This window comes from Canis lupus, chromosome 22, assembly GCF_011100685.1.
Source record: "Canis lupus familiaris isolate Mischka breed German Shepherd chromosome 22, alternate assembly UU_Cfam_GSD_1.0, whole genome shotgun sequence".
NCBI lineage: Eukaryota > Metazoa > Chordata > Mammalia > Carnivora > Canidae > Canis > Canis lupus.
In genome coordinates this window covers 36,949,693-36,977,668 of record NC_049243.1, presented here as the reverse complement: position 1 = coordinate 36,977,668, position 27,976 = coordinate 36,949,693, and positions in this window count along the sequence as shown.

Below are 27,976 nucleotides of genomic sequence, written 5' to 3'. Positions count from 1 at the left end.
GAAGCAGAAGCAGAATATGGGGCATGAAGTAGTCTTCTTTGCGGTAGATATGACCATGTGAGTAACTTCTGGCTAATGAGGGAAAAGAATCAGAAGTGGGACTCCAAGGATGAATATCTCCTTGAAAAGGCGGGGCCATAATCTTTTCTGTTGATAAACTACAGTTCTGTTACAAAAGACAAATATGATAATAGGTTAGACAACAAACAGCAAAAATCTGCACCTTGGCTGTTCACATTTCTACATATACCCTTTTTCTGGTAAAGAGAACCTACTTAGGATATCAATTGGAGCAAGAGAATAATTTCCCTAAACCTGCCTCAGGACAAACTTGGCACAGCTCAGTGTACTGTAATCCTCCCCATCAGGTATGAAAATGGAATATGGTGCAGCCTATCAACTAATCAACTAAAAGTTCAGTTATCTATCCTCATATACCCAATACATAAAATTAGAAAACAAAAATGATATTATAATTTAAAAAATTCATTTGGAAATAAAGGATTGGAAAGTCACAGTGGTCAGTGCTTTCAGCAGTAATGAGATCCTGCTGGCAGGAACTTAACAGTAGAACGAGGTGCTAAGCTTGTCTAGCAGTCTCATATTAAGCTCTCTGAGAAGGACTCCCTTGTCTTTTGTTTCTGGCTTTGTCTTCCTGGAAGCTATTCTTTGACCACTGTCCTCTATGGTCACATCTGAGGCAGACTTTGGGAGTTATATGCTTACTAGACTTACAGCTTTGGGCAGTGTAGGGCTTGCTTTGTGAGTTGTACAAACTGCATACAAGTTCCTTTGTTAGTATAGTTACCTCACTAACTCCAAAGCACAAGAGTTCCTCTTTATTAGCTTCAATCAATCCCATGGGAAAATTGCCACACCCAAAGACCTGAAGCTTGAATACTCTTGTCTTTTAAAGAGTCTCTAAAGCTGTCTCTGTGCCCTGCTCACCTCTCCCCCCTTCAAATGAATGGCAGCTCTCATTAAGCCTTGGGAACACTTAATCTGATTTAGTCAGAGTGCTAGATCCCATTGTCTTTCAGCAAACATTTGACAAAAAGCAAGCACAAGCCCAAAAGCAAAATAAAACTATGCCTCCAGTCTTAACTACTTAGGTGCAGTTCAGCAGCCACTTTTCATTACTGCTTGAGTACTTTGGAGTCTAGCTGCAATTTATTTTTAAACCTTGGAATGCTCCAAATCATGTAACTTTTGGGCAACATAGGTTGCAGTCCTCAATACTTTTGTAGCCATGTACTTTTCCATTTCTGCTTAAGAGAAATTACTACTAGGTGTTTCGAAATATTCCTTTCTTTGTGATGTTTCTAAAAGCCACAGGAAATAGCCTAAACAAGCCAGTATTATTAATTTGTCCTTCTATTTCCCTAACAGCCTAAGCACACTGTCTGCCTTCCAGTTCACAGCAGGAAACAATCTATTTTGTCACCCCATATTGTGCATCAGACATTTTTCTAGCCATCAGCATCTGAACCCTTGCCACCCACATCCTGCTTACCTCCACCAACCAAGACAAAACACCTTTTTTTTTTTTTTTTAAGATTTTATTTATTTATTCATGAGAGACATAGAAAAAGAGGCAGAGGGAGAAGCAGGCTCCCTAAGGGGGAACCCAACGTGGGACTCAATCTCAGGATCCTAGGGTCAAGACCTGAGCCAAAGGCAGATGCTCAACCACTGAGGTGCCCCTCCAAAACATTCTTTTTTGTTTTCTTTTTACATTCATTCATTCATTGGAAATATACCCATTTATGTTTTATTTTTTTTAGGTTAAAACTTTAATGTACATGTAGATTATCTAGGGATCCTGTTAAAATTCAAATTCTAAATCAGAAGTTCTGGTGTGGGGCCTGAGACCCAGCATTTCCAACAAAATCCTGATTGATATCAGTACTGCTAGTATACATACCTCACTTTGATTAGCAGGATTAGTGTGCCACACTACTTAAACCTACTAATTATTGTCTTTATTGTCCTTATCCGTATTCTCAATTTAAGATAGTCAAATTTTCTCCAGCCGGTTTAAATAAAAGAGAATGCAGAGTTGAAGCATACATCCAGGATGATTCAGAGGACTATTTCAACAATTATGTGATATTCAAGGACAAATCCTAAACCACCCATAGGACTTGGTCACAGAAAGAGTTGCTGCCTTTAAAAAAAGATCAGGCGGGATATTAAATCTGGCATCATGAATACTTCTTCCAAACTGTGTGTGCCTCTTCAAAAATCAAGAAGCTGCTACCCTAGTTCTTGGCTTCTAAACATCACCTCTGTCATAATCCAGAACAGCAAACTGGATTTTCAGCTCCCTGTCCCTCTCAGTGTATAATTAATAATGAATCCCAGTTTCATGAGAGCGCATCTGATTGGCAAAACTTAAATAGCTCATCCTTCTAAAGAGCCACAGCCCTGGTTGCAAAAAAAGTATGAGATACAGTTTTTATCTTTCTATGTTCTTCCCATTAGGAAGTTGGCATGGGGACGCCTGGATGGCTCAGCGGTTGAGCGCCTGCCTTCAGGCCAGGGCGTGAGTGATCCTGGGGTCCGGGGATCAATCGAGTCCCACATCAGGCACCCTGCATGGAGCCTGCTTCTCCCTCTGCCTATGTCTTTGCCTCTCTCTCATGAATAAATAAATAAATTCTTTAAAAAAAAAAAATGGAAGTTGACTTGCAGGTATGATAGTTCATAACATTCATCTACCACAGCTAAATTTTCCAAGGGATAGATAATGTTCTATATTTGTTTAAATGGTTAATATAAAAAAGAAAATGAGAAAAAGTCAAGTGGATTGAAATGCAGATATTCTATAAGTTAACGTAAAATGATAGCTAGTTTTTTTTTTTTTTAAGATTTTATTTATTTATTTATTCATGAGAGACACAGAGAATGAGAGGCAGAGCCACAGGCAGAGGGAGAAGCAGACTCCTCACAGGGAGCCCTCCATCACAGGACCCCGGGATCATGACCTGAGAGGAAGGCAGATGCTCAACCACTGAGCCACCCAGGCATCCCTGATAACTACTTTTAAAAGTCAAACTGAGACATCTATATTTACAGATTAAAAAAAAAAAAAAAAGGAGGGAGGGGGAGAACTATTTAATTACTTTAACCAAAGAAGCTATTTATGGCAAAAGTAGTATATAGATTTGTCTGAATATAACAGGATAAAGGATTTTTTCTCCTATGACAGCATATTTCTAGTTAGGGTTTTATAACTATACATTACTACTTCAGTCTCTAGATTTATAATTTTTATGAGCTTGGGTTAAATAAACGATCTAGTTTCAAATCTTGAGAACTCTGAAAATATTAAACATTTATTTTACATACCAGATATTAACAATCAAAATTTGCATGTCTTCACCCAGAGAAGAGAAGCTATGAAAACCCAATAGTTGTTTTATGATAGTTATTCATGGGCTTATGTCATCAGGTTTTGTGCCCCAAAAGATTGCACATGTAGAACAGAAATATATCCTGAAATTCAATGTTTTGGAGTGTTTTCCTCTCATTTTTTTCTGCTTTTGGTTTATGATTTTACAAATATGCATTGTTTTGTTTGATAAAGGAAATGTCATTGAACCTGAAAGTACTAAAACCCAACTTTTAATTGTTTTGATATGCTACTAATTAACTATTTATCAAATAATACAGTTGATGAAAATTTGGACAGCAGTTTTGAAATTTAGACATTTTATAAATTCCCTTTATGTCATAGTCATATTTTATTTTTATAGAACCAGCTGCATACTGTTTACTACCTAAGCTGAATACTTCAACTGTTAGGTTCCTGCATACTTTACTGATTGAAATGAATATATTAGTAGTTGAATTTGCATATACACTGATTGCCCTGAATACTGTGCAATTGTATATGTTGTTAAGTACAAAAAAAATATCTAAGTAGTTACTTCCATTAAGGAGATTTAAAATCCATGACATAAAATCAACCTAGACATGAAGATTTGGTGAGATTCCTTATAACTATTCTCTTAATCTGTTATTAATAGGAAAGGTTATTCTTTAAAGCCTTAGAGTATCATTATTAGTCACTTTAAAATAAAACTGTTGTTTTGATTACCTGGTGTTTTTATTTTATGATGAGGGCCTGATTGCTTCAAAAAAGAAAAAAAGAAAGAGAAAGAAAGAAAGAAGAAAGAAAGAAAGAAAGAAAGAAAGAAAGAAAGAAAGAAAGAAGAAAGAAAAAAGAAAGAAAGAAAGAAAGAAAGAAAGAAAGAAAGAAAGAAAGAAAGAAAGAGAAAACCTCATTAGCAATATATCTTCTTTTGTCATAATATTGATAAAATGGAGATATAAGATCTATTATTTTGTATCTTTTACATAATACAATTGAGATTTTTATTAATGTAATTTCTATGAACACATGAATTGGGAGGATGGAAATACTATTAACTTAATTTGTACTATGTGCCAAGTGACCAAAAAATATGTTTTGCTTTCTTTCAACAGCTGCCATCATTTCACAGGTATGGAGACTCTCAGAGATGTAAAGCCACTGAAGGTTACACACCAACTACGTAGTAGAACTTGAACTATAATCTGGAACCATCCAAATTCAAATGCTCTATTTTCCAGTGTGTTATTTATAGGAAATGAGAGTCTTTTTAGAGTCAAATCTCTGTTGCCTTACTAGGTTTGTGTTATTGAACAAGTCACTTACCTTGTGACTCTTTCTGAAGTTGAGATAATGTTTACCATTCACATTTCACTTAATTTCTTAGGGCATGAAATAGAGCAAACTGAAGCTTTTTGAAAATCATAAAGCACTCTATTATTTTAAGATATCTTGAATATATTATTAGTCAATTAATTTATACCATAATATAAAAAATGTTTTTAGTGAGGAAATATCTACTACAAACGAGGATTAAAAATAGAACTTCTCATGTTCTTCAGTACTCAGTATATATTTTAAGAACAGGGAAACAGTGATTCGCCTACAGAATGATACTCCCATATTGGCCATGATCCTTGGTATTGTTGCCTTCTCATATGCTGATTCCTTTATTTGGAAAGTCCTTCCTCTCATATCTTGCAAACTCCAATCAATTTTGCTGCTTATGTCTCCCACCCCCCTGAAAAGACCTTTCTGATCAATTCTCAATCTGTATTACATCCCTGTTGCTGAAGAACAGTGTACATACACCATCATGGCATTTATAAAACTTTCACATGATTGCTATTCTCTCTGTCTCTAAATCCTGCCAGTCTAGCATCTCTGATACACAGTAAATTCCTCAAAATATTAACTGAGTAGGTGAAAGTGTTACTATCTCTCTACTATGATATAGCTATAATTAGGTGGTGTTTATCCTTGTTTAACTTTGTAATATATTTTGTTGTGGCAAAAAAATAACCTTAAATCTATACTCTTACCAAAACCTTCTAGTGTTCAATACAATATTGTTAACTATTAGCATAATGTACATCATATCTCTAGAACTTTTTCATTATGCATGACTGAATTTTTACATCTTAAATTTTGTGAAAAAATAATGTATGAGTAAGAAAATTGATCATAATATTGGTTGAGTCAGATTGAAAACGTTTTTCTTTGGAAAAATATTTACTATAATATTGTGTAATATTATAACTGAGTATCACAAATCAATATTATATATACATATGTACTGACAAATCAATATTGTATATACATATATACTCACATATGTATATACATACATGCATGTATATGTGTGAATGAATTTTCTATTTAATTTCCACAAGCAAAATACATTATATGATATGTTAAGAATTATAGAAATGTGTTTTGGGGGTAAGAAAATAGACAAAAAATTACAAAGATATAATGAAATAAATTTGCTTATTTTATCATTATAAAATAATTTTATTTTTATTTTACAAAGTACTTTATTTATATGATATTTAAAACTACAAACTATTTTTTTTTAAAAGTAGTTAATATAATCATATCACAAATTTGGCACGTAAAAATTCCCTTTAAATTTTATATTATTTGGACCTAACATGTGAAGCAATGGGTGTAGGAAATTATAAATCCAGAGTTAAACATCCAACTTTTGTCAGTAATGACTAAGGCATGATTAATAAATTGTACTACATTTAGAGCTAAATTATTAAATCAGGCAACCTAATCAGAAAATCAAGCTGTACAACCTATCATGCAGTTTAAAACTCAGCAATTGTAACTTCAAAGTGTTTAGCTGTATCGTGGAATTGGTGGTTGAATCATCAAATGTGCAGTGCAATTAGTTGAGTATGAAAATCCCACAGTGTTACAATATGGAAATGAATCAGGAAAGCTTCCTCGTGATTGCTAAATACCTGACTACTTCCTCAGTAACTATAGTTCTTGAATAATTCCCTAAATAAATATGTAAATGAAGTTCAATGAAATGAAATAGTGAATATGAGATAGTCTTTTATAAATTTGGGAAAATTGATATAACTTGTAAGTAACTGGCTCATTTTCTTTTATGTATGTCCACTGATCTACAGAGCCTCCTAGTATTTACTAGTAGGCTATTATTTGTTCTTTGTGTTCTTAACTTTTTTTTTTTTATTAAATGTTTCTCACTAGAAATTTGCTCAAAAGGTGAAAGATTTTTTATTCAGAAGAATTAGCCATAGAAATACCGTATTTGCATTCCTCAACTTAACAGAGTGATTAGCTATACAAGGTATAATTTACTCCCCCCCCCAAAAAAAAAATTAAAACTTTTTTAAGACTTTTATAAATGAAAGACTAAACATTTGACTTGTTTTGGAGATGCAAAAAAGAATTTCTAGAGGTTGGAAATCTTGGATACTGAAATTTTTATTAATGTGGAAGTTTGAAAAAATATTGCATTGTTTCTAAATTTTCAGATAGGAAATGTGGAGGAGATGCATTTGTGGATATATGGAAATTCAAAAGCTCTACAGAATGTATGATGTTTTCTTTTACTTCAAAATTTATACTTGCAAGTTTAAGTTCTGCATTTGAAGAAAATTTTCCCAATATACTTAATCTTCAACTATATTATTTACCTATCAAGTGTCATTGTTATTTCAACTGACACTTCATGTCCTGAGGGAAAAAATTATAAAATCATCTTAATATAATTAAGTTCTATATAAGCATACATTGTTTTTCAAGAAGTCTAACATTTTGAAATAGTTAAGCATTTATTATTTTGCCACAAACTGTACTTTAAAAGTACATATAAAGAATGGATATTTGGAATAAAAAGGATTTTTCAGGTCTTCTCCCTAGACCTTCAGTCTGGGGGCAACAAATTCAAATGCTTATGGAATCCAGGCAGGTCATAAAAGAAAGTGAAATATAAGGGGGATTCCTGATGTAATGAGTACTGGGGATTATATAAGACTGATGAATCACTGACCTCTACCTCTGAAGCTAATCATATATAATATATTAATTAATTGAATTTAAATAAAATAAAGTAAAAATAAATCTGTCATATATACAAGTTGATAGTATATGTAAGATGAAAATGAAGTAGTAAAAAAAAAAGAGTGGAACAAGAAGACACAGTGGGAACTGAGGAGCTGAGAAATTATAATTAGGTCTGCCCCAAAGAGACAAATGACCCTATTAGAGCTGAATATTGCCAATCAATCTAACAGAACAAGCAGTTCCAGAGGTGCCATTTTTTAAAGCCCAGAAAATTTTATTTTTTATTTTGAATTTAATAAAGGCCCATTTTAGGCAAACAGACTGGAGGCCCATTTTAGGCAAACAGACTGGAGCAATGGAATGCAGATGGGCCAGAGCAATCACCTGACTGAATACATCATCAGATGACCCATCCCAAAATATCCATAGGCCCTAACTGACCAATGGGCTGCTTAGAACCAGTTACCACAAAAAGGAGAATTCCATATGTTGACATACTTCTTCACCTTCCACCTTTAAAAACAGCCCCTACCTACTGTGTCACTGAAGACAACCTCTCCTCTGCTATCCTGCCCGCCACTTCCTTGTGGTGTATTCAGTTAACTTGTTTCTCCTTTGTTTTGCCTCAGGAGAATTCTTTCACTGTCAGTGCCACCAGCTTACACCCACTGGGGGCCTCCATTCCATGGAATGACATCTCACTTGGGCACACACGGGTGAAGTCTGCACTCGGAGCCTTTGCCAGTCTGGGACTCTCCATGGATTCTCCAGGAATTTCTGACCCCAGGATTTTCCCTCAGTGGACCGACTCTAGTACTCTTGGGGGAAACTGACAACCTCTCTTTTTTTTTTTTTTTAAAGATCTTATTTATTTATTTATTTGAGGGAGAGAATGAGCAGGGGGAAGGACAAAGGGAGAAGCAGACTCCCCACTGAGCAGGGAGCCCATGGGGGTCCATCCCAGGACCCTGAAATCATGACCTGAGTTATAGGTAGATGTTTAACCAACTGAGCCACTCAGGCACCCCAACTGACAACCTCCTAATGAGGTTTCTCCTCTATGAGATGGAAGCCCCAAGGGGGAACGAGCCAACCATCCTTGCCCTAAAGGTTGAGGGATATCCCCTTCTGCTCTTCAGAGGGATCTTCCCTCCCTCTCCTTTCTCTGTCTCTGTCTCTGTCTCTGTCTCTCTGTCTCTCTCTCTCTCTCTCTTTTTTTTTTTTTTTTTTTTATCTGTCAGCAGTCTAACCCTAGGACTACTCAGACAGTTGAAAGCCTCTGGCCAGGGCAGCTACCTGGTGCATCCTGAAGGTCTGAGGGTAAACAGATTGAACTGTCCACACCTGTAAGAATGAAGGACCCCTTTCCTGCTTTCTTATTACCTCCAGGGGTCTGTTCCCAAAGTATAATGTAACTGGCAGCTCACACAGGGCAAATCCACAAATGTTACAGACACAGTTGGGACCCTTTCCTAACACTGGCTGACTCTCAACCACCTCTCTTGTTTCAGCCTCTGCCCTTTTTCCTCTGTTCTTGTGGATCCAGGCACCATTTTTACCTGTGAGCAAACATGTTCCTATGCATCTGAGTGGTGATTCTTCCTCCTTCTTTCTCCAACCTGGTCTAGCCAAGCCAGTGTATGGCTCTACGTGTTGCCAGGGGACACCTCAACAGTAAGTGTCATGCCATTTGCCCCATCCTCTTGGTGGGACACCTCTATGTGATAGGACACCCCAAAAGAGTCAGTTGCAGGTATTGTGGGGACTCCTTCCCATGGTGGGATGCCACGCGAAGAGTCTGTCACCTCCTATAGGTGTGGTCCTTTTTTAGGTCAGTGGGACTCCCTGACTGAAATCATGACTTGGAGTCAGAGCTCAATTCCCTTGGTAGGACTCACCACTAGGAATCAGCAGCTGGTCTTTCTTACCCTCTGTTCCTTTGGACTCACCCTTTGGCTGTGTACCTAAAAGTGAGAACAAATTTGACCTCTAAAGTCTTATGTTTCATGGCCTCAGTACAAACTCTCAGTTCAAGAGGTATGGCTCTCCCACAGAACTCTCTTCTCACACCATTATCCCGCTTACTTCCTTTGCTAGAACTCCCCCATGTGGTGGGAAGTCCCATATGTGTCTTGCTTAGTTTCATGACCCTAAATTAGGAGTCTGACGTGAGACCCTGACCTCATCTACCTCCTGACATATTGGATCCTGATTCTTTAACTGTTCCTCCTCCTAATAAATGTGGGATCTTCTCCCTCATTCATTTCTCTGGTTAATGGCTATAATCACTGGATCTAACTGTGATTAATCTACCTGGGGTAGGGGACTTTATGGAGTATTCCAAAGAAGCTGCCAAAACTCCTTGTTTCAGGGATTCCCTGTATTCTCCAGCCCAACATGAACTGCCTATTTCCACTTTGGTAAAAAAAAAAAAAAGGAAGAAAGGAATAAAGGAAGAAAGGAAAGAAGGAAGGAAGGAAGGAAGGAAGGAAGGAAGGAAGGAAGGAAGGAAGAAAGAAAGAAAGAAAGAAAGAAAGAAAGAAAGAAAGAAAGAAAGAAAGAAAGAAAGAAAGAAAGAAAAAAGAAAGCAAGCATCTCCTGCTCCCCCTAGCTGACCAGGTTTAGGACCAGGAGCCCTGTTTCTCAGCCTTCCAGTGAGTGGCACCTCCTTTCTTCTGCCTCTCCCTCGCTTCTCATCACCTTGGGTACTGGCTGCATATACTGCTCACTTCAGAACTCCCCACTGGTACCCCAGGTAAAAACTGACAATGGGGAACAAATTGATTGACTTTTAAGTGGACTCAGGTGGAACATAAATTGGTATTTAAACTAATTGAAACTTTTATTCTGCAAAGGTTTACTAAAGGTCAGATAAGCTCTTGTTATCTATGTTGCAATTTGTCAGCAAAAGATGACTTAAAATGATGGTTAATTGTATCTGTCTCAAGGTTTTCATGGATAATTATTAAGATAGCTTTCAAAGTCTTTCAGTAACCTGAAACTTTAAAGTTTTGCTTGGATGATAGTTTGGATTGAATTCATTGGACATCTAGGTCTTTTTCAAAAGGGATGAAATACTAAAGCACAAGTTAATTACTAAACACAAGGTTTGTGCTTTTTACTTCTTATTGCAAAGAAACTAAGGCTATTTCGGTCTGTTGGAAAACATTCTTTATACTTAATTGATTCATAAATTTGCCATCTAAAGAGTTCTGATGTAACATCTACACTACTTAGCGTTCACTGGAGACTAAGGTCTTTTGGAATTAAAATTCTGCTAAGTGTAATTAAGACCAATGGAAAAAAGGGAAACAACTCTGTATGTGTAAGAAAGATATAAGGAATGGGAATACATTTTGTTGAAGGAAAAGGAAAGTTGTAGAAGGTTTATGAAGGGAAATCTTTGGAAAGGAATTTTATGTGGGGTCAGAATGGACTAAGGTTGAAGTAAATGGATTTTAGAAGTACACTAGTATAAGATTGAAATTCTGCTTTCTCTCTGTTGAAAATACAAAGTTTTCTTAAATTGTTGATCTGCTCTTGATGAGAAAATGTAAACAAAGTTATTTTCTCTCTCTCTCTTTTTTTTTTTTTTTCCCAGAAAAAAACAGTTTCTATGTTTTGTCTTTACCAGGTCTTTAATGATCTATAATCCTATTTAGTCATGTGCTTTAAAACTTTTTAAGGTTTAACAAACTTCCCCGAGATTTAAAATTATAGACAAACTCTTTTTGACTAATTAATCTTGTTTATTTGATGTGTTACATCTGGTATAAGGTCATCACTCGATCTTGTGATTATTGAAATGTTATTGAAGCAGGAGAGAGAGGTTCATGTCTCGCGGAGTCAAAGAATGAATCTCTCTGATGAAGGAGAGTAAGTCAAGTGATAGAGTTTTATTAAGCAAAGATACAGAAAAAGCTCTCAGGAGTAAAAGAGGTCCTGACAGTGTTGCCAAAAATGGGCCTCCATCGACAGTCTTTTATTTAGAACTGACCAGGGTGCTTGGGTCTTAATCATTCTTGTGACGTCCTGGTTTGAGAAGGATTGGTGATAACATCTTTAATGGCTTACTTCTTCTTTGGGGTCTGGTTATTCTTTGTTGGTCAAAATGTGGCTGTCATAAAAAGACCCTACCTCTGACACCCAGGGCAGGGTGGTCTGGTTTGTTCCCTAGTTCCCTATCTCTGGTTTCATTATGTTTCTGCATTTCTAGAATTTACATGAGCCCTGATCCTGTAGCTCCCTACCTATCTCTCCCTACCTAGCCCCACCTGCCCTTTACTTAATGAGACCCTTGGGATGTATATCTGTGGATCATATACTTGGGGGGATGATTGCCAACATGTATCTTGGGGGAGTAGAGATAAAGTTTCCAAAGAAATTTTTTTATATGTTAAGGTAGGCTTACAGGATCCTGAGGGTCAAGCTAAGGTTACCTTTGCCTTTAGCAAACTGTCAACATCCAGGCAGTTGAGTCCCTAGGGAAATGCGACTCTTCATGTTTCAAGGATTTGTCAATGGGCTGTAGGCAGTAAAGAAATTTAATAATTTTTCTTCTGCCTTTGTTTCTCACATCATTATATATCACAGAAATAACTGAATTTCCTTGTTGATTGCATCATAATGAACTCTCCTATCAGATTGTTAACAATATCCATTTCTGAATTTTTTGTCATTTATAATTGTTCTTGTTCTCCTGCAAAATGAGTTTTGTCTTCAAGGAGATTTGTTAAAAAAGGGATTTTTACAAATATAAGCTTTTGATATCTTTAAGATCAGAAAATTGAAATGGGTAAGATTTTCTAAGCTAACTAAAAAACTGCATTCAAACTTAACAAGAATTAGTAACATAGGACTAAATGAATTGAGAAAAATTATTAGTTTTGTGACTCTTATATACGTTGCTGGCTTTCTAATGTTTGCTCTTCTAGAGTAAGGAAATTTTCTCTTAAGATGTTTGTGACTTACAAAAATGTGATATTCATTTGTAAACAAACTTAAGCATTTAACTTTTCTCTCTACCTGAACCCTCTGAAATTCAAAAGGCCTCAGTTAAGTATTCTTTTTTTTCCCATGGCAATCATAGTCATTTGCATGCATTCAATAAGAATCGTTCTCCTTGTAACAGGACGCCATTGGAAACATTGGTTATTTTACCAAGATTTTGGCTGGAATGCCGTATTGAGAGACACATGCATAGACTTAGATATGACCAAACAGCTTTAAGGAACTTAGATTGGCTTTATGAAGCTTGCAACCATAAAGCCTCTTAGAAACATCCTGATACCTTGCTTTCAGAGTTCCCAGAAGCCTTACAAGTGTGTAAAGAATGACACTTCCTGGCAGGTGCTGGGAACTTCAGGATATTTGGGGCCCTGGAGAAGAGGAATTCACCCAAATCCATAGGTATTGTAGGCATGTCTGATAGCAAATACTTGGCTTGGCTTCTGGCCTAAGGAGGTTACTAAAATTTCAATTGAGATTCCTTCTAAAAAGTTCCAGCAAAGCATATTTTGAAAGATCTATATGGCCAATCGCTGATTTTATGGAAATAATTAGGCCAAGTTTGTTAAAAATTGGACTTGTTTCATAGACAAGTTAATCTTGATTTGTCTGTCTCTGATTTTAGAGAGAAAAATTACGTTTCAATAACCTACCTTTGCAGATGTTAAATTCTAGTTCTGATTGCCTTTGAATGTTGTTTGCCTAAGCTAGACAACTTGAAGTAAACTTCAGAGAAATTGCCATAATTGCTTATGTATAGACCATCTTTGTACTTGTTGTTCTGTGGGGATAATAACAGGACCCCATGGGCATATGATTATTTGAACAGCTGGAAAATGAGATTGATTCCTCAACAATTGTATAACTCACCTAGCACTTTGAACAACTCTGTGTGGCTGGGATGAAAAAATTGTTTCCTAAGAGCCAGAGTATACCCCACTCCACGGAGTTAACTATGGACTTGTGGAAATGAGTGGCCCTACTTTCCTTGTGACTGGATTAGGTGATGCACTTGAGAATGCTCTTACCTCTGAGACAAGTCTTTTCCTACTTGCCAGTGATTCCTTGTAATTAGAATATTGTTAAGCTGAGACCTCAAAGAAAGAGGGCTCCTTGGTGGTTTTATCCCTTAGCCGTGTTTATCTTAGAAGCCACCTCTATTGATAAAAAGTTGTAAGCAAAGGCTTTAGCCAACCACACAGCAGCAACCTTTAACTAAGTTCAACATGAAGTCACCCACAAATTCTAAAGATGGCCCTCCAAAACTGAATGGACCCTTTATATCCTGACTGCAGCTCAATGGGGAACATATGCTTTATTTAAACAGAGTGTGGGATGCCTAGGTGGCTCAGTGGTTAAGCGTCTGCCTTCGGCTCAGGGCGTGATCCCAGGATCCAGGATCAAGTACCACATTGGGATCCTTGCAAAGAGCCTGCTTCTCCCTATGCCTTTATAGCTGCCTCTGTGTGTGTGTGTGTGTTTGTGTTTCTCATGAATAAATAAATAAATCTTAAAAAAATTTAAAAACCAGTATATATATTCCAGATTATTACAAAAATGTGACAGGGTTACTAGAAGACATGGATACTCAAATTGGTACTTTAACTTATCCTTCTCTTTACTTTAATGATTGGTTAAACTCCTGGTACTGGAGGAAGATTTTTGTCAACTATTAAAGGATAAACATGGGCAAATTGTCTCCTCTGTTAATGATCACCAAAACTAGTGCAATCTAAAACCTGACCCCTCTTTCTTTAGTAGCATATATCCAAAACTTACATCCAGGGATCAGGTATACATTAAAACTCTTTGGAGGACAAAAGGCCACTTGAACCTGTCTGGATCAGGCCCTGTCAGGTTCTCCTGACCACTCCAACAGTGGTAAGACTTCATGGCTTCTCCTGTGGATTGATCTTTCCAAAATTAAGACCTCCAACCTCAGATAAGAAACTCTTTGCCAAGTATAGCAGTGAGCATGTTGGAGATCTACGCCTGTTATTCAAAGGAAACTAACATACCCAGAGCCCTAGAGGCATATGAATCTGGCCCCCTTGCCAATTCCTACTCTCACATCCTGTTGTTCTATGATACTATCTTAGAAAAACTCCCAATACTTTCCTTCCAAAACTCTCATGATTTTTCTCGTCCCCATTCCAAGACTTCATTCTTAACCTTTTCCTTCAGGGTGACCTCTACAAATTTACTTGGTCAAAAATCATAACTTACCTAGAGCTTCCCCCACCCCAATGTCCTGCTCTCAATATAATCATCACCTCTCTTTGGGCTAAGCTTTGTCTTTCTCATCATAACCTTCTTTTGGTTTCCTCCTTCCAGGACTGTGCAACACAGGATGATTTTCCTGGAAAGAAACCTGTTCATGGTTCTGGCTTCTTCTCTTCTTAGGACCCCTGTCCAATACTCCTAATTATTTGTCCCTTTTTCTTTAATCTTTGTTAAATTTGTCTTTTCTGGAATCCAATAATTCCACATATGATTGATGGTTCAATAGGGATTCTAGCCCATACCTTTGAAGGGTCCTCTTCCCCAAAATCCTGTGGACTTGACCACCAAAGAATTTAACTCAAATTGCCTATCAGCACTTTCATATAATACCACTCTCTGATCTATGACTGACAATGTCTAGGTAGGGACATCTCTATGCCCCTCATTCACCAGGAAGATACTGTTGAAGATGAGACCTCCACCCAAATGCCAAAGATTTGTCATTGTGGATCTGTCAGCAGGGAATGTAGAGTCCACTTTTAGGCTAACAGGCTTGAGCAATGCAATGTAGAAAGGGCCACAGTGACACCTGGCTGAATACAGATAGGCCTATCAGGTGACCCACCCCAAAATATTCATGGGCCCTAATGGACCAATGAGCTACTTACAACCAGGCACTGTTACCAAAAAAGGGAAAATCCCATAGTTGCCATACCTCCTCATCTTTACAAACAGCCCCCACCCACTGCCTCATTGCAGACAGCTTCTCCTCTGTGGGCTCCCTTGTGTATTCAATACACTTCTGTCTCCTTTGTTCTGCCTCAGATGAATTCTTTTACTACCAGCACCACCAGCTTCCACCAGATTGTCACTCCACATTTGGGGGCCCCCATCCCATCAAAGGCACCATATTTAAGTATTGCCTACTCATTTTTTCTTTTAAAGAAATAGAGTATATTCCAAATACAACACATCTGTTTATCAGTTTATAAACTTTTCTATAAGTGGAATTTCATTATAGATGGCATCTTCCTTCTTTTTTGATTTTAATTTTTATTATTTTACTATTTATTTAAATACTAGTTAACATATAGTGTAATATTTGTTTCAAGAGTACAATTTAGAGGCTATACATCATCTTTCAACATAGTTACAGTGATTATATATTGGTTACTTTATAAGGCAATTCCTTTAATTAATAGTCAACTTTGTTAGAAGCCTTTTCTTACTAAGGGCCAGGAATTCTAAAGTAGGAAGGTCAAAGGATGATTCAATTCATCCTTTTCTTTTAAATAGGAAAACTGAGAATCAGGAAATGCAAATTGTTCACATAAAGTCATACAGTGATTTAATCAGAGATTCAGAAAGGAAGGCAACTAAAATGCAGTAAGCACCTCCCATGTGAGAAATTTCATGGTGTATGTTCTCATATTTGTTATAATATTTAATCTTCTAATAGTTCTTGTGATGTAGACACTCTCAGCCACATTTTACAAATAAATAAACAACTTTAGGTCAACTGCTTATTATTACACAGGGACTACGTAGCAGATTAATCATCTAAACCACATTTCCTAGTTCCCAGACTAACTCTCCATATTTTGCTACCAATTGTTGCATTAAAGAAAAATATCCTAATGATTCTTATTCTATGAGGAATTTAAAAAATCTATTTGGAAAAGTTTAAGATTAGGAATCTTCATATTATTTCCCTTGACTATTCATATTGACTATTATTTATGGTAGACACAGCTGATTTGATGTTGTAAATTATAGATTATTGTTGTCAATAATCATAGACACAGACAAAGGGCTACAGTACTGATCAGTTGGTTAAGCCTGAAGACATACTACTGTTATTCTTGCTGGGCACAAAGAAGCAAGCAAGATAGCCATTTAAACCTAGTTTCTCCAAAATAGCCCCCCATAGGTACTGCTGCCAAATGTCATTCTAGTCAGTATGGTGTATCCTAGCTAGGATGCACAGCAGAGAACCTCAGCTGACAGCAGACGTCCAGTGGGAGTGTGCCTACCAGTGCAGAGCCAGCCGTTTTCCCTACATTCAGGAACTGCTCCTTGATACGACAGAAGGCACACAAAGTGAACTGTTTTTTAACACAATGCTTAGGGCTGCAATCCTCAGGCTAAACACAATTAACAAACCTCTGGGGTTAATATATATTCTTAGTAATGGTGCCTATCATCCAAATTAAACAGATACCAGTTAATATAATCAAACTAGCATTGCAATGTATTTATCAAACTCAGACATATGACATACTTAGAAGAAGAGTTAAGAATAAAATTTATATATCAGTGTGTCCACTGTGCTAAAAATTAATTTTAGCACATTTCAATAAACATATTTACGAAAAATGTACCTAACTTTGGCCACCCTTCTCATTGTATCACATCTCATTATTTGTCCCTTTCCTTAAACATAACAATTTGCAATGTCTTATTTTCATACATGTAGTCTCTCTTTTTGTATTAGGATCCAAATGAGATGAAGGCAGAGGCCTTGTCTGATTTGTTGATCATAAAGCTGAGAAGCAGAGTTTAGTAAAAAATAATGGATTCATCGGGATCCCTGGGTGGTGCAGCGGTTTAGCGCCTGCCTTTGGCCCAGGGCGTGATCCTGGAGACCCAGGATCAAATCCCACGTCGGGCTTCCGGTGCATGGAGCCTGCTTCTCCCTATGCCTATGTCTCTCCCTCTCTCTCTCTGTGTGACTATCATAAATAAATAAAAATTTTAAAAAAATAATGGATTCATTAATGATGCAAAATAAAGCATGGAAGTTGCAAGAAGATAAAGGAATATTAAATAATCATTTTTCTCTCAGGAGAGTTTAAATAGTATGAATATATCTAAATTGATAAAAAAAAATGGTTACCTGCTAAGAAAAACAAAATAACATTTAAAATTTTTAAATAGTTGTAAGAAAAAATAAACAAAGGAACAATTAGGAAAGTAGAAAGGCAAAGGAAAAGCAGGAAACTTGCTATGAAATTAATTTATTTAAACCCTAAATTGCTAGGAGTTATGGAAAAGAACACAGGTAAAATACTCCCTGTAGTCTCCATTGAGTAAGAATAACTGAGAAATCAAGGCATAATGATAGTAAATAGTCATAATAAACAATGGGTTAAATTTCAGATAACTAATCTCCTATATATAATGGATCTAATAAGTAGCTAGCATACAAGTAAGAGAAATCATATTTGATTTAGTCTGAGAAGAAATTCTAAAATTTCTCTTTAAGACCACCAAATATATGTATGAATGTTCTAGGTTTTAGCCTTTCTTTTTGTAAGTCTCAAATGGTTATGTACACAACCCAATTTTAACACCTGCCTCTTTAAAATTCTAGGGTGAATTCTATTAGATCATGATTTAAGTCCAAGATCCATATACTCGATTGCAAACACTCTTTGCCTAATGTAATATACTTTTTCTTCTCCAGTGTTGTCTAGCTTAGTTTCCTTATCTTTCTTCCAGGACAATCTTACAAAAAAAAAAAAAATTAAATAAAAATTAAAAGGATTTGAATTGTCAGGCTCCCATCCTAGCTTATTGTTTTTTCTATTTCTCTCACAATGTTCTATCTATACTGTTTAGATCCAAACCCTTCAAATCTCCCAGCAATGTTTCTGTGCCTGAATACATTTGTCTTCATCTTCTCTCTCCCAAAGCTTCTCCATCTAATCAATATCTATTCATTCTTTTGTAGAAGTAAAATCTTCTTTACCTAAGGGCCATTTGGCTTAAGGCAGAACACCAGCTAGAAGCTCTTGTTACTATGGGTTCTTAAGAAGTCTGTACAAACTCCTTAGACAAATTCATATTTATTTTCTCCTTTGTAAAGCCATGCTTAAAAGAAAAAAATAGAAGCAATAAAATTTCCTAGTAGCATCTTATTGATTCATGCATTATGCACATGGTTTTTATATACAGAACATGAACATCTGACAGATCATGGTTAGCTATGGTGGCATGAAAATGCACCTCCCAGACCTCTAACTGCAGGAATTGTAACTGCATCTGTTGCATTCTGAAATCCATCGTTTACACCAGGTCAATGCTCCTGATGTGCTGATTCCAGCCAATGCCTCCATATAGCAAGTGATACTAAAGCAGGCCCATTCCTAGCAGACGAATAGTCCCCAGAAGGCTATCAGTGGTTTAAGCAATCCTCATCAGACTTGCCAGATTTTTAGAACTGTAACACAGTCTAGGATTCCCCCACTTAACCATCTTTTTCCCTCTGTCCTTCAAAAGGATCAGACCTGCATCATGATCTTGACTCCTCTCCCAGCTATCCCGGCATTCTCCATTTTGCTTCACAAAACTTTCTCCTCATAAATATCTTGAATGTATAATCCCACTTGGCATCTGATCCATAGGAAACCTGGACTACCACATGGGCTTAACCCCTTTGTATTGTCAACAATGACTGTCTTAGAGAGCAAGCAAATAAAATGTAGAAACTGTGTATAATTTTTCTCATGTGAAAATGCTTTGCAGATTTCTGATTAAACATGGTGGATTCATGGATGTATTTTTTGCTCTGTACTGAAATTCTGTAAGGGTGGCAAATTGAATAAAAGACAGATAATCATATATAACAACAGAGTAAATAACAAGGTAACAGCAAATGAGAGATGTCAGCTAAACTGGAAATTAGAAGTCAGGTGGGGCAATTACATTAATTAACAGTGACGAAAATGTCACAAGTGATGCCAATGAAAAGCAACCTCTTCAATTTAGGTCTGCGTTTGTAATAGGGAGTTGGTAATAGTACCAATTTCTTTATTATTTTAAGGAAGAATTGAGTTAATGCATGTCAATTACTTAGAAATTGAAGGACTTCGCTCACAGTAAATATTCAGTAAATATTAACTGCTATTAAACTATTATCATTCTGTCAAATTCAAAAAATATTTAGTTTCTGTGCTAGACTAACTGCCACCTAATATATAAATTCCCACAAAATGATGAGGGAAGTACCAAGGAAATAGGAGTGCATAAATTCTTAGAAGGCTAGGAACCCCATAAAGCAATGATTTAAAACTTGGTACTTTTGCAAATTTTATGTATATTTATATTTCAATTATGTAACAAATACAGAATCATAAAAAAGGACTGTAAGAAAGAATGATATTTAATTTTCTTTACAAGTGAGATATTTTCTGTAACTATAACAAAGTTCTATATTCAGGCCCAGGAAATCTTTTCTCTGTATACATTTACTCCAACCTTCCTCCAAAACTGTTATTCCTGTTACCCTAAAATTACCTTCGTTTCATCATTGCCTCTGTTAATATTACCAGTGATTCCTTAAAGAAGTTTCACATCTCATCTGCTAGATATACAGGACATGAAAAGGGAAACAGAAATTCATAACTGGCCAACAAAGACAAGGGGAGGTCATAGGCTGTGTTGGGAGACATGTTGACTGACTGGTAGATGTGAGGGGAGTAGGGTAAGGGCAGTGCTGCAAGCAGCAATGCTCGTTATTAAAACCTCACTTCAGTTCTCATTCAGGTACAAGTTAACTGGGAAGTATGAAATGGAGAGATGCTTTCTAAAGTTTATGATTTGTTCCTTTACAATTAACTGCTTCTAAAATCATTTAAATTAGTAAAAACAAAACTGATAAATTTTCTGAATGGAAGATAAAAACAAGTGTTATTAGAAATATATGGTCAGTGCCCAATTATTTTATAGTAGTGAATATATCTGACTTTTCAGGATAAAAATATGTGATTCCTCAGTTGTAAAAACCAAATGGTTAAATATATATAATCCATATAAGCACCCAAAGCTGCATTTTTTATTATTCCCAAATACCTCATCTAATCTACCCTGTTCTTTCTGTATAACCTATTTGGACTTGTGGATTGGTGGCTCAGTCAGAAGTCTTTACAGAGCTTCCAAGCCACTCTCTTCCTCTCCCTTCACATGTAATGAGGCACAAAGTCCTACTGTTCCTGCTTTCATCTTTCTCAGTCCATTCTCTTCTCCACTGTTTGGCTTCTCATGAGCCCTAGAATGCATCAATAAAATAGCTGTACAGGTCTTTCCTCGTGAGGCCATAGGTCACAGTAAGAGATCTGAGAGCTAATGAGCTGTAAAGACTTTGAAAAACTACCTATCTCATCAGGAGACTTGTGACACATATGCGATATCCAGTACAGATCTTGGCACATACCTCATGTTCAATAAGCTTAAGTGAACAAATTAACAAGGTTAGAATTGGTCTCTCTCAATTTTGCTTCCATCCTCTTTTATGTAATCTGTATTGCTGCTCAGGTAGTTTCTAAAACACAAGTTGGGTTATGTCTCTTCCCTGCTCAACACCATTCATAAGCTCCCCCACTATCTACTGCCCTGTTTCTCAAACAATGGTATGTCTTAAAATATCCTGCAAGACCTGGTAAAAATTCAGAATCCTAGGTTTTAACCAGACCTGCTAAATCAGACTTTGTGGTGTAAGATCCAGGATTTGCATTTACAAATTTTTCCAAGATTATGTTTGCATGCTGAATTGTGAGAACCACTGACTCACAGAAAAAAATTAAGCTGGTTAACATGGTACATGAGTAATGTCATTGTTTGGCCCCTAAATTTTTAGTCTCAACTCTTTTGTTGCTAAGCTGCCTTATTGACTTCATACCAATTAGCACTCTACAGTTTTTATTTTCTTCAAGCAAATGGCATTCACTTCTTTTTGAATTTATTTTTCTTCCACACAGGCTATGTCCTCCTAGCCTCTTAAAAACTCAAATTTTATATTTTATAATCCAGTTTATGTATAATCTCAGAAAGCTCATCTAGAGTCCTATAAACCCTGACAGAATTGATCCATCTCTTGAGATAACCTTGTATGCTATTATAGCTGCCTGAGGCTCTCACGGGGTATTATAATTTGTTTATATATCCCCTCCTAGACCTTTGGATGCCTTAGGTCTAGTGCCTGTATTGTTATTCTTCCCTTTAACACAAACCTCTAATAGAACTATGGTGGGTTAGTACATTTCCATGAATATTTGATGGATAACTACATGCAAACAATGTGTGTTTGGTTATTCAGAGTAAATTCTTTCTTTCTTTCTTTCTTTCTTTCTTTCTTTCTTCTTTCTTTCTTTCTTTCTTTCTTTCTTTCTTTCTTTCTTTCTTCTTTCTTTCTTCTTTCCTCTTTCTTTTCTTTCTTTTTTCTTTCTTTTTTTCGTTCTTTCTTTCTTTTTCTTTCTTTCTGTCAAAATTATCTGAAATAAATTTGTTCACAGAGAACTCTTCTAAAATGCTTGTGTCATCTTATTAGAAAAGTGAAACCCATATTGAAGAAGATATTGAGTTTTATACACTAATTCACTGGCATTAAAAGAAAAATAAGTTAGAAATAAAGAGTTAACATAGAAGAGCAAATCAAGCTGTGCTAGTCATGTATTTTAAGAGGAAAGCTGCTCCAACTGGTTCTAAACTAAGATTTAATTTTTAATATGTTTCTTATTAAAAAAACAATTTAAGGTTAATAAAGGAAATATGTGTTTATTCATTCATCCTCTTAAACTCTTAAACAAAGTATTTCCAAATTCTTTTTACTGAGAAAATAAGCCAAATGTCTCAGCAGTTTAAGTACCAGATTAGCACCTGCTTTAAGAATTTAGGAGGCACTAATTGACCTGAAAACAGCCCAACAGGAGCAGCAGGCATGGTGCTACGTTTGCTTCAGAATCTAAGTTTTGTTGCCAACGTTTACCTAATGTAAATATAAGAAAAGCAAATTGAACGATACCATTGCTTGTGTACTAAAGCCATCTCTCATTGAGCCAAATTCTCCCTTGGAGCATGCCGTTCCTTGGAACCTAGATAAGCATCCAGTGAGATGGATTAACACTTTGAAGTCACTAGGGTATCATCAAGACTTTTTTGTTGATGATACTGTGTCTCTGGCACTGGGGAAAATCTGGCTCATCTTGTTAGTAGCAGAAAAAATGCAATTTAAGTGAGCTTCCAGGATAATTAGAGCAGGTGAACAGTAGACAGAAATAATGCCCTGAAGAGATGAAAGAAAATGCTTAGATTCTTTTTCACTTTATTTCAGTGCTACTAAATGCCACTGGTATCTGTTTGCTCCTGTGTCTCTGTCAATCCTGGGTAGAAAATTAGGTATTTAGGGAGACATTAACTCTTCCAAGCTACTTCGAGACTATTTAGTGCACTTCTGAGCAGTACTAATTGACAGAGTTGTAAATGAAAACATCACAAAAATGTGATATCTATCTATACTGATTTAAGAGTGTTAGAAAATCACAGGAGAATGACTCATTGTCATCCGTTTTATAAAGAAATACAATTCCAGATTTCTGTCAGTATTTAATTATATGAGAACAATGAGTCAGTGGCTTGTTATATTTGGGGAGTTTACACTAACTGTATGCTAAAGGTTTTGTAGGATAGTTTACTTTCAAATCTTAATGGCTCCCAAATAAATAACACTTAAAAGGTATTTTTTTGGTTTCTCAAGGGAATTGGACTATAATCCATTTGATCAGTATTATTTCCAATACCCCTTCTATGTTAAATGAACCAAGTGCTTCACAAAGCCTAGCTTATCAACTCCTTCCTGAATATATTTTATGCATTTATGTTTTTGTATATTTGGGGGTGTATTGCTTTAACTGGAAAGTTCATTTTCTCTTTCTTAATGAAGATTGAGCTCCATACTATCTCTCATGTTTAATTCATGGTGACTAGACCAAAAAATCATTTGAACAATGAAGCATAGGAAGATTTTTCAGGGCAGTGAAACTATTCTATATGGTATAGTAATCGATTATAAATAATGCTATACATTTGTCAAAACCCATATACCTTCATAGCAAAAAGGGTAAATCTTAATACAGGAAAATTAAAGAAAAAAAAACTGATTTAAGGGACTGGAAGATTATTTTGCAGAATGTGACAAAAACTTAACTGTATTATAATCATATGAAATAACTACACTGAAAGAGTCAAGGAAAGATGCTGATCTAAGTAATTTTGGGAATAAATGGAGTTTGTAAGATTAAAGGCCCAATGAACTTTACATAAGCACCACATTCTAGATGATAAAGTTGCTTTCATCGGCAGTATAGGTTAACAATTCTGATATTACTGTCCGTGTTTACTAAAATTTAACAGTTAAGTAAATGGATGGCAAATAGAAGCCAGATTTCTTCCTGATAGAGTGGAAGGTTGTAGATAGTTAAGGGGAAAAGGCTACATCCATGCAGGAATGGACTAGATGTGGGTAAATTAGTTTGAACCCATATTTAGCTCAGTGTAAAAAGATTAAATATGGAAATATATATCCACATTGATTAATATACATTAATGTATTTCTTGCTCTGTCAGCTCAAAAGGCCTGGAAACAATGACACCCAGTCACAATGAACACAGGTAGGGCCCAGATTTTGTTTTCTAATATCATTCTCCTCCAATTAAAGTTGCATAGACTCTTTGGAGAAATGGTTGATTGCAGGACAGTAACAGAAGGGGCTGGAATATCTTATCCTGCCAAAAAGTAAAGAAGTGCTAAAAACAAAACAAAACACACAAAGATGGTGACATGTCAATGAGATATTGGAGCCAACAAATAGAGACCCCAATAGCCAGAAACTGAAACAATTGGTTCACAGAATAAGTAAAGTTGTATTGAGTTATAACCCAAAGTATAAAACAAATGATCTTATATGATGATATAATTTCATACTGTTATAAATCAACAATGTAAAATAAATGAAGAAAAAGACAAATTTTTGTAAGAAAAATTATTTTTCAATGTAGATTAATTACTTTCAAGGAGGGGAAACATAACTTCCCAGTATTTCTTGCAGACTGCACATAGTGACTTTCTTCAATAGAATATAATATGAAAAAGGATGAAATAAGAAAGAATTTTCCAGTGTAGAAACCTGGAAAAACACCGTCTCAGCAAAAAGATCAAGTTCAAAATCAGCAGTTTTACTAAGAATGATATTATATACTCTAAGTATGATATGATGAAAATGACAATTTAGTTGGTATCTTCCTTTCAAAAGCCTTTAACTACAGGCTAATCAAGACTTAAACGTTAGAGAAATTCTAACAGAGAGACATCCTATGAAATACCTGACCAGTACTCCTCAAAACTGTTAAAGTTTTAAAGTAAGAAAAATATAAACTTTCACACTGTCACAGCCAAGAGGAGCCTAAGGAAACATGACCATTGAATACATGGAGTATCCTAGATGAGATTCTGGGATAGTAAAAATCACACTAGAGAAAAATTAAGGAAAGATCAATAAAGTATTATCTTAGCCCATTCAAGGTACTTAACAAAATACCATATACTGTGTAGGTTATAAACAACAGAAATTTATTTCTCTCCATCTGGAATCTGGGAAGGTCCAAATATCAAGATGTCAGCATATTCAGTGTTAGGTGAGAACCTACTTCTGGTTCTTAGATAGCCACCTTTTCACTGTGGCCTTCCATGGTAGGAAAGACAAATTAGCTTTCTAGAATCCTTTTTAAAAAGGGCACTAACCCCAATCATGAGGACCCGACCTTAATGATTTAATCACTTTCCAAAAGCCCTACCTCCTAATTCCATCATATTGGAGTTATGAATTTTGGGGGAACACAAATATACAGTCCCTAGCAAATATGTACTTATATAATAAAATATTGTTTCATTAACTGTAACAAATACAGCATACTAATAATGTAAGATGCTAATAGTAGAGGAACTCGGTATGAGGTATGTGGAACATTTTTCTGTAAATCTAAAACTCTTTTAAAAATGAAGTCTATTTTTAAAAGTAAGTTCGCCAAAAAGCAATTAGAAAAAGGAATTCTGCTGAAAGCTATTGGGTGAATCAATTTGATCAATAGAAAAACTTAGAGTAAACATCTTGCTTGAATATGAACCAGTGATGCACCATTTATATTTGTCATTGAGCATTATAATTTCCACCTTATAACCATATTATTTTCTAAATAGTTGTTATCCTATGGATTCATTCTTTAATTTAAAATGACTTAAAATAATATTTTTAATATTTTTAAAATTTCAGATTCAGTTATTTTATGTATGAATTAAAACTTCCAATTACTAGGACAAATATTTTTGCTATGCAGTTTTGACTCTGTTTCCACTGTTTTGAATGGTAAACACAAAATCCCTAAGTAGTCACATTATGTGGCATAATTAAAGTAACTCAAGGTCTGCTGTGATTTTGATTTTATGAAAGCTGCCCTTTCATAGGATGTTTCAAATTCTCTATTTTAACTCAGATATGTGCAGTACTACAGAGGCCGGAGATATGAACTGAGCCTGAGAAGAACTCAAATCATACTGATCTTTTATGTACTTGCTCTTAAATGAGTCTGTGGAGCCGAGCCTATACCTGTCAGAGGACAACTTTATAACTAGAATTTCTTCAAATTAAACTCCATATAGAAATCAATATCTAGGGGCACCTGGATGTCTCAGTGGTTGAGCATATGCCTTTGGTTCAGGTCATGATCCCAGGGTCCTGGGATTGAGTCCCACATCAGACTCCCTACAGGGAGCCTGCTTTTCCCTCTGCCTGTGTCCCTGTCTCTCTTTCTCTGTGTCTCTCATGAATAAATAAATAAATAAAATCTTAAAAAAATAGAAAAGTAAATAGTTTTAACAAGCAAACAATATAGTTTGTTTTTGTTTAATACACAATTTTCAAAGATATGGGATCAAGCCATGAAAAGTGCTTTCTAATCTATTGCAAATTATGTAATCAATCAATTGTTGGACATTTTTTTTGTTGTTGCTACCAACAGCACAGAACAGGACTAACTAAAAATGATTTGGAAATTAAAAAGTTAAAACACTAAAAATATGTTATAGACTTAAAATATTCACCTCTCAAAAAAAAGTCTGTGAAACATTTCCATTTTCATAAAATTTATCAGTTATCAGAAATATTTATTATAATATACATGTCTGTTAGTGTTATTTTATTATTTATTTCTTTATTTCTTTATTTCTTTATTTATTTTAAAAGATTTTATTTATTTATTCATGAGAGACACAGAGAGAGAGAGAGAGAGAGAGAGAGAGAGAGGCAGAGGACACAGGCAGAGGGAAGAAGCAGGCTCCATGCAGGGAGCCTGATGCAGGACTTGATCATGCCCTGGGTCAAAGGCAGATGCTAAACTGTTGAGGGTATTATGTTGAGTGAAGTAAGTCAATCGGAGAAGGACAAACATTGTATGTTCTCATTCATTTGGGGAATATAAATAATAGTGAAAGGGAATATAAGGGAAGGGAGAAGAAATGTGTGGGAAATATCAGAAAGGGAGACAGAACATAAAGACTCCTAACTCTGAGAAACGAAACTAGGGGTGATGGAAGGAGAGGAGGGTGGGGGGGTGGGGGTTAATGGGTGATGGGCACTGAAGGGGGCACTTGACGGGATGAGCACGGGGTGTTATTCTGTATGTTGGTAAATTGAACACCAATAAAAAATAAATATATTATTTAAAATAAATAAATAAATAAAGGATTAAAATGAAAAAAATAAAATAAAAATAAAATCTTAAAAAAAAGGAAAAAAGATCAATAATAGGAAAAGAATCAATGAAACCAAGAGTTGCTTTTTTGAAGAGATCAGCAAACTTGACAAACTGCTAGGTAGACTAAGAAAAATGAGAAAAAACTCAAATCATAAGAAGAGACATTACAACTGATACACAGAAATAAAAACATCGTAAGATATTACTATGAACAATTATTCACCAAAAAATTAGGTAATCTAGAAGAAATGGGTAGATTTCTAGAATTATACCTAACTAGACAAGAAACATGAATAGAAAATCTGAGCAAACCAATAATGAATAAAGAATTGAATCAGTTATCAAAAACCTACAACAAAGATTAACTACTATTTACCAGTGAATTCTGCCAAACATTTTAAAGGCAATCCACAGAATGGGAAATAAATATTACAAATCATATATATGATGAGGGGTTTATATATAAAATATGTAAGGAACCATACAACTTAATAGCAAAAAAAAAAAAAAAACCCAAAACAAAAATACTCCCCCACACACATACCAAATATAGTAACCAATTATAAATGAACTAAATAGACACTTTTCCAAAGAAGACATACAAATGGCCACAGGTATATGAAAAAATGCTCAACGTCACATAGTACCTAGGAAATGAAATTCAAAACCACAATGAGATATTACCTTATGCCTATTAGGATGGCTTTTATAAAAAAAAAAAAGAAGAAGAAAGAAGAA